We start from the raw sequence: 10,987 nt of genomic DNA, 5'->3' as shown, positions 1-10,987 counted from the left end.
TTGAGGTATTGAAATTATATGAAGTTGATGATTATTGGAGTTTTTGTGGACAAGAGGTAAGGTAAATGATATTGATGATAAGATTTATATGTATCGATATAAGAGGTATTATTGAAGTATTGAGATTATGTGATGCTGATGATTATTGGAGTTTTGGTGGATAAGGGGTAAAGTAAGTGAGGTGCATATTTTTTTTTTAGTCTATATGGAACAAGGAGGATGAAGATAGCAGACTAGAACACTCAAGTAGAAGGAAGATTGTCTACACACACTTTGTTAAATCAATAAGCAGTACATTTTTTTTTTTTTTTTTTTTTGGAGAGAGGAAGTAATTGCATATCTTGGCTCACTGACAGTTTTTCAGCATCCGTACATTTTGATCTGGCTTGGCAAACATTGGTCTTGACATGATGACTATGACGTTGACTTAACTATTATTGACTGTTATACATTGCTGCCACTACTACTTGATACACATGATGAACATCAAATTTGGACAGAATTGCATTTCCACAGTTAACACTATTCAATTACACAGTAGTACTTAATGTGGATGAAAGATGAGTGAGTGTGTTTTGTGTGTTTTCCTTTCCTCATCCTACCCACCTATCTCCTAAATATTATTTTATTTGTTTGTAGTGGCTTGCACTGACACCCATAAATATTATAGGTTTACTGATATTTGAGTATTTGTAATAAATAATATGACAATTATATGATATCATTTGTGTGTTTATTAGAATTTGTATGTTTAGTGTAAGAGCATTGAGATTAATTTTGTAAAAGCATTTGTATGTGCATTCAAACTATTGTTCATGCCTGAACTGTCTGATTAGTGATGGTGAATATTGTGAACTGCTACCTGCACTTGTTCAACATTGATGTGTGACACTTAGAAATGTTTAATTTTTTCTGATGAACTGTGTGATTAGTGATAATGAATATTATGGACTGTTACCTGCACTTTTTCAACATAATGGGTGCCACTTAGAAATGATTAATTTCTGCTGATGAACAGTGTGATTAGGATAGAGAATATTATGGACTGTTACTTGTACTTTTTCTACATGATTGGTGCCACTAGGACATGTTTAATTTCTGCTTATAAACTCTGATGAACAGTGTGATCAGTGATAGTGAATATTATGGACTGCTCTCTGGACCTGCTCATCATTGCTAGGTGCAACTGATGGACTGCTTCTACTGAAATGATGTCACTTGTTGGTGTCTGCACCTGTTCAACATTGCTGGGTGCCACTAATGGAACTGCTTCTACTGAGAAATGTGACTTGTTGCTGCGTGTACCTGTTCAACATTGCTGGGTGCCACAGATGGAACTGCTTCTACTGAAATAATGTCACTTGTTGCTGTCTGCACCTGTTCAACATTGCTAGGTGCCACTGATGGACTGTTTTTTACTGAAATAATGTGACTTGTTGCTGTGTGTACCTGCTCAACATTACTGGGTGTCACTAATGGACTGCTTCTACTGAAATGATGTCACTTGTTGGTGTCTGCACCTGTTCAACATTGCTGGGTGCCACTAATGGAACTGCTTCTACTGAGAAATGTGACTTGTTGCTGTGTGTACCTGTTCAACATTACTGGGTGCCACTGATGGACTGCTTCTACTAAAATGATGTCACTTGTTGGTGTCTGCACCTGTTCAACAATGCTAGGTGCCACTGATGAACTGCTTCTACTGAAATAATGTCACTTGTTGCTGTCTGCACCTGCTCAACATTGCTGGGTGCCACTGATGGACTGCTTGTACTGAAATAATGATTTGTTGGTGTCTGCACCTGCTCAACATTGCTGGGTGCCACTGATGGACTGATTGTACTGGAATAATGTCACTTGTTGCTGTCTGCACCTGCTCAACATTGCTGGGTGCCACTGATGGACTGCTTCTACTGAAATGATGTTGCTTCTTGCTGTTTGCACCTGTTCAACATTACTGGGTGCCACAGATGGAACTGCTCTTACTAAATGATGTCACTTGTTGGTGTTTGCACCTGTTGACCATTGCTGGGTGCTGCTGCTGGAACTATCAACTATTTGTGGTTTTTTTTTTAATAATTAAAAGTATTTTATGTGAACATTTGTATAAACCTATTTTTTTGTGTATTGTGTAAACTATTATGTAAAGCCACATGTATGAAAGAATTTGTATTGCCTACTGTATTTTATGCATTAGGTTATTGAAAGGTCAGTGCAAAGCCAAAATTTTATCTTATTATGTGATATTTACGTATTAATATTATCTTTTATTTTTGTCTGTATTTTTTTGACGAATTTGGTGGTATTTTCACCACCAATGCTGGCAGAAATACCATCAAATTCTAGCCCGTGGAGGAAGGGCATATGAAAGGTGGCTACACTGAGCCACAGCGCCAGAGAGCTTTGTTTCGCCGCCTCCACTGGCAGTGATTATTGAGAAGTAGCGGAGGGCAGTGCTTGTTGAGAACTCGTAGTAGGCAGTTTTGTTGAGAAGTAGCGGAGTGCAGTGCTTGTCGAGATGTGGCAGTAGTCAGTTCTTGTTGAGATGTGGTAGTAGCGAGTCGGTGTGGAGATATTGTAATGATTAGAGTGCTTTTCATCAATATAAATGAAGGTAACAAACTCCTTTTCTTTTTTTCTCATTATTTCAATGTCCTGAATAATGCGTCATTACAGGTTCAGTCAACAAAGCATCTGGCTTGTGTTCTTGTATTAGAGTGTAATTCTGGTTTTCTTGTGCAATTATACTATTTCTATTTTTTTTAATTACTTCAGTATAAATGATATTTAAAATTTCTTGTCTTATTGAAGAACAACCGTGCCAGATGTGTACGTTGAATCACACTTCCACACACAGAACAGTTACACTTCTGCTTTGTTGTTGCGTTGGTTTCATAGCTGCTGGGGACTTAATTAATTAATTGTGTTAACGAAAATTTTCATTTCATTCTTTGTTGTTGTTCCATGCAGTAAGATTGCGTACAAAAACTAGTCAGGGCCAACCGTTTATGAGACTTCGTAATCGGACATACAGCTACTAAAAATTTAAAAAGAATTTGCATTTCATATTTATATAAATAAGCCCCCATGCACAGTTCTTCCGTCAGTCATTTCTTTTTCGATTTCTGCAAATTTATTCTGTAGACATTTCGTCTTAGCTTCCCTACTCTCCCTATTTATTTTATTCCTCAGCGACTTGTATTTCTCTATTCCTTAATTTACTTGAATTTTATTGTACTTACTTCTTTCTTCGATCTATTGAAGTATTTCTTCTGTTACCCATGGTTTCTTCGCAGATCCGCTCGTTGTACCTACGTTTTTCTTTACAACTTTTGTTATTTTCCTTTTCAGAGACGTTCATTCCTCTCCCACTGGACTCTCTACTCAGCTATTCGCTATTGCTGTATCTATAGCCTTAGACAAATTCATGCGTCTCTTGACGTTGCCTGGGACTTCCTTATTCCACTTCTTTTCTTATTGACGCTTCCCGACTAATCTCTCAAACTTTAGCCTACTCTTCGTGACTAGTACATTGTGATCTGACACTATATATTTGCCCCTGGGTAAGCCTTGCAATCCAGTATCTGATTTCGGAAACACTGTCTGACCATGATGTAACTGAACTGAAGTCTTCCCGTATCACCCGGCCTTTTCCAGGCATACCTCCTCGTCTTGTGATTCTTTAACAGGGTATTCGCTATTACTAACTGAAATTTATCAAAGAGCTCAATTAGTCTTTCTCCTCTCTCATTTCTTGCCCCAAACCCTTATTCTCCTGTAACCTTTTCTTCTACTCCTTCCTCTACTACAGCATTCCAGTGAACCATGGCTATTAGATTTTCATCTCCCTTTACGTATTGTATTACCCTTTAAATATCCTAACAGACTTTCTCTACCTCCTCATCTTCAGCTTACAATGTCGGCATGTGTACTTATACTATAGCTGTGGGTGTTGGTTTGCCGTTGACTCTGATAAGAACAACCTTGTAACTGGACTGTTCACAGTAACTCACTCTCTGCCCTACCTACCTATTCATAACGAATCCTACTTCCGTTATATCATTTTCTGCTGCTACTAAGATCTTCCTATACTCATCTGACCAGAAGTCCTTGACTTCTTTCCATTTCAATTCACTGACACCTACTATATCTAGATTGAGTGTTTGCATTTCTCTTCTCAAATTTTCTAGCTTCGCTACGAAGTTCAAGCTTTTGGCATTCCACGCCCCGCTTCGTGGAACGTTATCGTTTCGTTGGTTATTGAACCTTCTCCTCATGATTACCTCCCCCTAGACAGTACATTCCTCGAGAACCGAATGGGAGAGTATTCTGGAAACTTTTGCCAATGGAGAGATCATCATGACATTATTTCAGTTACAGGCCACATGTCCTTTGGAAACACGTTATATGTCTTTAATGCAGTGGTTTCCACTGCATTCCGGATCCTCATGCAGTTGATCATTGCTGATTCTTCCGCCTTCAGGTGCAGTTTCCAACCCCAATTACAAGATAGGGGCCTGAAACTCTGTCCGATCTTCCACCTTCTTTGACAAATCCGTTGGCAGAAGGAGCGTGACTTCTTATGCTTGAAGTCTTCTGCTATCAATGGTAATTATAAAAAAAAATCTAAACGGTGGCGCGTTTCTAACTCAGGATCGATGACATTTTGACTGGTAATAAAAAACACTTCTAGACTATGGGTGCATCTAGGGGTGCCAGTATCGACCAAGAAGAAAGTACACAGAGAAGAAAGTAAGACTGTAAATATGCAGTCTGTGTCAATCACACTTTTATAACTTTGTGGACGGGTTCCTTACACCAAAACAACAAAAAAGCCCATAAATATGAGTCTAAAATGCATACCTTAACAGCCATCTTCGCTACAGTGAAAGACATCTCTTCTATTGAGCAAGTTGCATACTTGACTGTTTCTTTTTTCTTTTCTTGGAGGGGGCACTATCGACCAAGAATTGAAAAAAGTGTCCCCAAAGTCTGTAAAATTATATTGAACACAGCCTCTATATTTACGTGGGCACTTTCTTCTGTGTGTCACGAGTAAATGGCTGAGCACACAGGAAACGCAGTTGAAAATAGGAATAATTTTTCGAAATGCGTTCAGCAAAATTAAATAAAGCGATAGTCGTAGCTGGTATCAGAAAGTTATTTCTTTAACAAACTCATAGTTTTTACAATCGCAGGCTTTCATCAGCCATTTCTAATAGATCTAATAAAATAAACCGCCCTTACACGATATGTTGCAGTTGCTGATACGTCTCACTACGACTGAAAGATTGGTCGGACTGGTTTTTGTTTACTTTTGAAATGTTGTTCTTGGACACCACATTATTTGCGCAAATTCTATGAGAAAACCTTCAAGTACGCGATGCCCGGTGTTTTAGTGTAGATGGCTCGTTCGGTTTGTATTCTTGAAAATTCAAGCTTAATTCATATTTCCCTTCCACTATAGGGTTACATAAAGTGCTTCTTCAAAAAGTTCTGCCCCAGGTTTTATTGCTGATCGAATCTTAGTTAGCTAGAAGCAGCATATGGGATACAGTCGTGAATAGAAACGATGTTCAGTATGTTCTATACCTCATGTAAAAAGCTTCCAGCCCAGTGAGTTAAGTTTAGTGTGACGGCTTAGTGCTTGAAGTCAGAAATTTTGTGCAATTTTAGAATGTAAATGATCATAAGCATCGTTGTTTGGGGTTCGGTGCCTAGCTCGCTAGTGCGGTGGCTCTTTAGCCATGCAGAAGCACAATACTCTCATGTGACTTACTGCAATACTATTACAGAGCAGGAAGCCGTTGCAGGTGTTAATCCCCATGTGATACCACGAAACGTTTGCAGGAAGTGATGCAAACTTGGTTGTAGCTTTAGCCAATTATGGTCGGTCGATCAATGGTCTGACAAGTGTAATACCCAAACATTTTGGGAATGCGTTCTAACTAAAACATTCAAACCAGTTTCTCTAATGACTTTCCATGGATACCAGTGACTATGTTAACGATGTTAGCGAAAGTTTTATGGTCATCGTAAGGAATATATGTAGTATATAATCTGGAAAGATTAGATGCAAATACAGAACCCATTGGTAGTTCACTCCTCAGAGATCAAATTTCTTTACCTGGAATAACTCAAAAATATCTATATCACACAGTATTCGTTAAATAGCTGAGACAGTTCTATGGCGGGACCACTCCAAGGAATTTCTAATTCGTTCTGCTTGCTGTTTATGTATGGAAATCCTTTTTCACATCCTTTAAAACCACGTTTACGGAATCTTCTGTTGTACAACTACTTGTCAACCATTCTTTCTGGACTTGAGTCAGTGAAGAAGTCTTTCCTCCTGAAGTATGCAGTCCGTTCCTCCAGTTATTTTCCTAGGTATGAGTGATTTAGGGAAACCACGAAAAATCCAAATCGTTTGACAGAACGAAGGATTCAATTCCATTTCTTCTGAACGTGAGTTGTGTGTTATCCATTGTCTATTAGCTTTCGTACAAAACTCGTTAAGTAGGTGGTTCACATCCCGTAAGAAATCTTTACGTAAGGGACTGTTAGATATTAACTACCACTTTCAGTCACTTGGTTTCAGAATACAACAGCTCAGTCTTTGTCGGTAATAAATAGGTTACGCTTCCAGCCACTTTTTCACCGTTACAGACTGTCCCATTACATTCTGTGTCATACGAAGAGGAAAATATAGCAGAGATTGTAGGCTCACCAGACAAAAAATTTGTCGCTCAGTGTGCACGAACAGTGTGCACACTTAAGCCCTTGCAGATGGCGCAGCTAACGAATCACGTGCTCAACCACACACACACTGCCTCTTTGAGAGCATAAGGCAGTACAGATAAGTAAGACATTTATGTTTCAAGAGGGCATAGGTAAATGTAAGGATGTGTCCATGGCCATATAACGCGTGAAATTGATCAAGTTGTTGGTGTTACGCGGTGCAATGTTCACTGTGTCTATAAGCTGTTGTTCAACACACGTGCCCAGAAACATGTCTGAATTGTGATGGGAAAATGTCCTCAATGAGTGGAACTATCTATGCATTCCACGGCTTGCAAATCAAAATATCTTCCAAACACGACAGTAATTGCTGCAGGCAGTTAATGAACTACCATCGCAACGTGTTAGAGAGAGAACATTGAGACGGGAACTGCATGCAATGAACATTTGAGTCGGTACCTCGCAAGAGGCCATGGCTGACACAGGCACACAAAGTCGACAATAGCGAAGTTAATGGGATGGAAGAATGTGAGACTTGTTTCCTGATAACTCTCCCACATTATTCCATCTGGATTGGCCTGCTAAGAATTACGTCATTTGAACGTCAGAGAAAATCTGTGGGACATGTTGGAACAGTGGGTAAAACGCAGACAACAGCATCCCCGCAGTGTGGTAGAACTGAACGGTAAAATCCTCAGCGAGTGGCCTAACTTGGATCCCAAGTACCTCCACAAGGCTGTGAAGTCATTTCCTAACCGAATCAAGGGGGTTATCAAGTTCAAGAGCGGAAATAGACTATTTGAAAGCCTGCTTATAACGATTCCTTACATAACACAAACGTCAAGTACTTGGAGTTCCCTTCATGTAACTCCTGTAATTTTTCTCTATTTTCCGTGAGAGATTTGCACCATTCCTCGAAACCTGTAGCATAATAATATAGATTTAGTGTTTATAAAAGTGGGTTTGGTCAGTCCCAATCACAGAATGTTCGGAAAGTATGTTAACAATTTCAGTCGGTGCTGGCCACTTTCATATCCAATGGGGAAGTCGTCAGTGCCCGAGACCAACATATTTGATATTTTATATTAATGCCATAAAAATAAACACATTGGCCTTAAGTAATGGGGGAAAGTTCATTCCACACTTCTACACTTTTAATTCATTCAGGGTTACAGGTCTTCCTGGGTGGTCCCCCCATCTCCTCTCTGTGAGGAGTAGATGTGTGATCGACACGTTGTTGAGGTCATCACCACCACCACTGCTCCCCCTTCCCCACTTCCTCTTCTCTCCCTCATTTCCTTCCTTTCCTTCCCCACCTCCCCTTCCCTCACACACTTGTGAATTAGTGGGAAAAAGAGTCAGTTTGTGCTGAGCTGCTAAAGGAGAAGGACATACTGTCTTTGGAAAGTATTCATTTATTTATATGTGTATTATCCTGCTGGAAAAGTTTCCTAAGTTTGGGTGGAAAACTAAAGTCCTGGTACTTGAAATTCGAATAAACACAACTGCTTAAAACTCTCCGGAAAAGGGCTGGAGAGGGATGTACTGTCTCTATTTTTGGTAGGAAATGTGTTCAATTGAAAAGACATTGGTGTTGGACAGGGAGGAGTTTAGGGAATGTATTTTCTGTAAGCGTACAGCTGAGGAGTGCGTACATAGCCTCCTACACAAGGAACGGAAGAAGGTGGTAATAGATGAACACAGGGTGAACAGTTTTCAGCAGAATGAAATTATTACTCTGCTTCGAAATATGCGCTGATATGTAACTTCCTGGGCGATTAAAACTGTGTGCTAGACCGAGACTCCAACTCCGGAGTTTTGCCTTTTGCAGCCAAGCGCTCTACCGCCTGAACTACCCAAGCAACAGTCATGACCCCTCCCCAATGCATTAATTCCGCCAGTACCTCGTCTCCTACCTTCCAGACTTCACAGAATCTCTCCTGCAGACCTTGCAGAACTTTCCAGTTTCGCAAGGTCTGCAGGAAAGTTTCTGTGAAGCTTCGAAGATAGGAGACGAGGTACTGACCAGAACTAAACCATGGTTACTGGCAGTGATGTTCTGTTTCTGGCAGGCAGAAATTAGTCACAGATGAACAAAAGACTTATGAACGAGACACCTTGTGCAATCCATTAAATATATTTCTCAGAAATATTGGCTCCACTGCAAAAATAGCGTAATACCTTACTATCCGTCGTGGATGAAAAACTGAACAGTCAGCAGCGCTGTGCTTTCAAATGTTCTGAATGCGCTGGCACTGTCTGAAAGCTGTGCCTGGCTAATCAGTATTAGGTAGGAAAAACAATGAAATTACATAACCCAAGTAAATTAGAAACACACAACTCGTCTCGTGTGCACTGACCACCCCCTCTGCTCCCTGGTAGGTAGAGTAGGTAGAGTTCAGTGCCCTCTACCGCTGTGTGTGGTTATAACCCATCACAGATAGCATTTATTTTATTTCATCAAGTGAATTGTAAGAAGGTTGTCTGGTAAAGGTGTCAGGCGCTCAACTGTACTGAATAACAGCTTTCTGTACATAGTCTTATGAACTGTGTAAGGATGACATTCCTGCTGTACAGACAGCAGAGTAATTGTCGGCGGAGGAATTTGACACAGGTCACTTACTCCTTCTGGAGTAACATACTGTGTGTGTATGCCTAAAGTGTTGCAATTTTTAACACCTCAGCTACTGTAATCTCAGCTCATTTATTTAAAAAAAACGGACTCAATAAACAGCTACATTCGTGTTCTGCATGAAGAATTACCATCATGTATTCTCCAGGTATGCCATAACAAATATTGGGCCGACAGACCTCATCCCACACTGTTAAAAGAATGTAGTCTTCCGCTTTGTAAACGAAAACTGTGATGGGTGCAATAGTGGTTATAGTGCCAAAATCAATGAAATCTCCAGCTAAATTATTGTAAACTCACTTTTCAGGTGAAATGATTATGCTTGCTCCGTTACTCTGCTCTTCCTGTAGGTAAGGATACTGGGTTGGCAGGCCTGTTCTAACCACTTGCTGGTGGTACACAGTGGTCCATTCACTGCAGGTGCTCAGCTTTTATTAGTGTTGGGTTCACAATGATCTACTGTGTCAGAACCGCAGAAATCAAACGTATTCCTACGAATTGGCGACCCCTGGAACAATAGCGAAATACTTCAACGACAACTCTCCGAGAGAAGAACGGCGAACTGCATGTTACGGCCCTCAGGTATGTCTCGCTTTGGGAAGAGCCAGCTGCAGGGGCTGCACTTGCAAGATAGGTGGATAACTAGCGGCCGTTTAAGTCACTGAGGGCGGTCAATATTCCGTACATCGTCGTCGACCACTCGCGTTTCCGCCGGCTGGGGTGCCCGAGCGGTTCTAGGCGCTACACTCTGGAACCGCGCGACCGCTACGGTCGTAGGTTCGAATCCTGCCTCGGGCATGGATGTGTGTGATGTCCTTAGGTTAGTTAGGTTTAAGTAGTTCTAAGTTCCAGGGGACTGATAACCTCTGAAGTTAAGCCCCATAGTGTTCAGAGCCATTTCAACCATTTTGAACTCAGGTTTCCGTCCGTTGCTTCAAGCGGCCTCCCATAGCCCGAGCGCACCCCTACCTTACCATCTTAGCATTCAAAATTAGTGTCTCTGGAAATCATGCATGCATGCATGTGGGTATTGCATATATTTCATATGCACAAACATCAAACCGAACAGCAGCTTTGGAACCATCTATTTGCATGCTACATCCAACAGCAAACTACAATTCACATCCCCTCCATCCTCGTCATTTCGTAACATCCAAATGAGTACAGCTATGTACTCAATTTACGATACTGTTTCCGTTGAAGGATTTGCAAACTGACGAAGTCGGAGGTCTATAATAATCACTTTTGTAGTGTTTTCCTTCGCTTTACGCATTTAACCATAAAGTTTCACAATTTCACCTGGTTGTCCGTAATTTAAACGCATGTTACCCAATTACTCGAGTTCCAAAACACTGCACTTAACGGCGTGTTATGTCAACAAGACATCTCATTTCGTAGATCTCGGAATGCCATCAGCCAATGACATTGGTCCACAGTTGTCAGTTTCTGTATCATCGATAGCCCACCGCATTCATTACTTTGGGAGTGCTGTATACATGTGGACGCATAGTCATCCCTGTTTCGCTGCTTCCTTCACATTACACAAACACTGTTTCATAGTGTGGGAAATAGCCTCAGTAGCAAAGAGCAGTTGCGAAAACTACATTCTGTAACTGA

Source organism: Schistocerca serialis, chromosome 2, assembly GCF_023864345.2.
Source record: "Schistocerca serialis cubense isolate TAMUIC-IGC-003099 chromosome 2, iqSchSeri2.2, whole genome shotgun sequence".
Lineage (NCBI taxonomy): Eukaryota > Metazoa > Arthropoda > Insecta > Orthoptera > Acrididae > Schistocerca > Schistocerca serialis.
The sequence above is the reverse complement of the archived record's forward strand: the minus strand, read 5'-3'. Positions refer to the sequence as shown.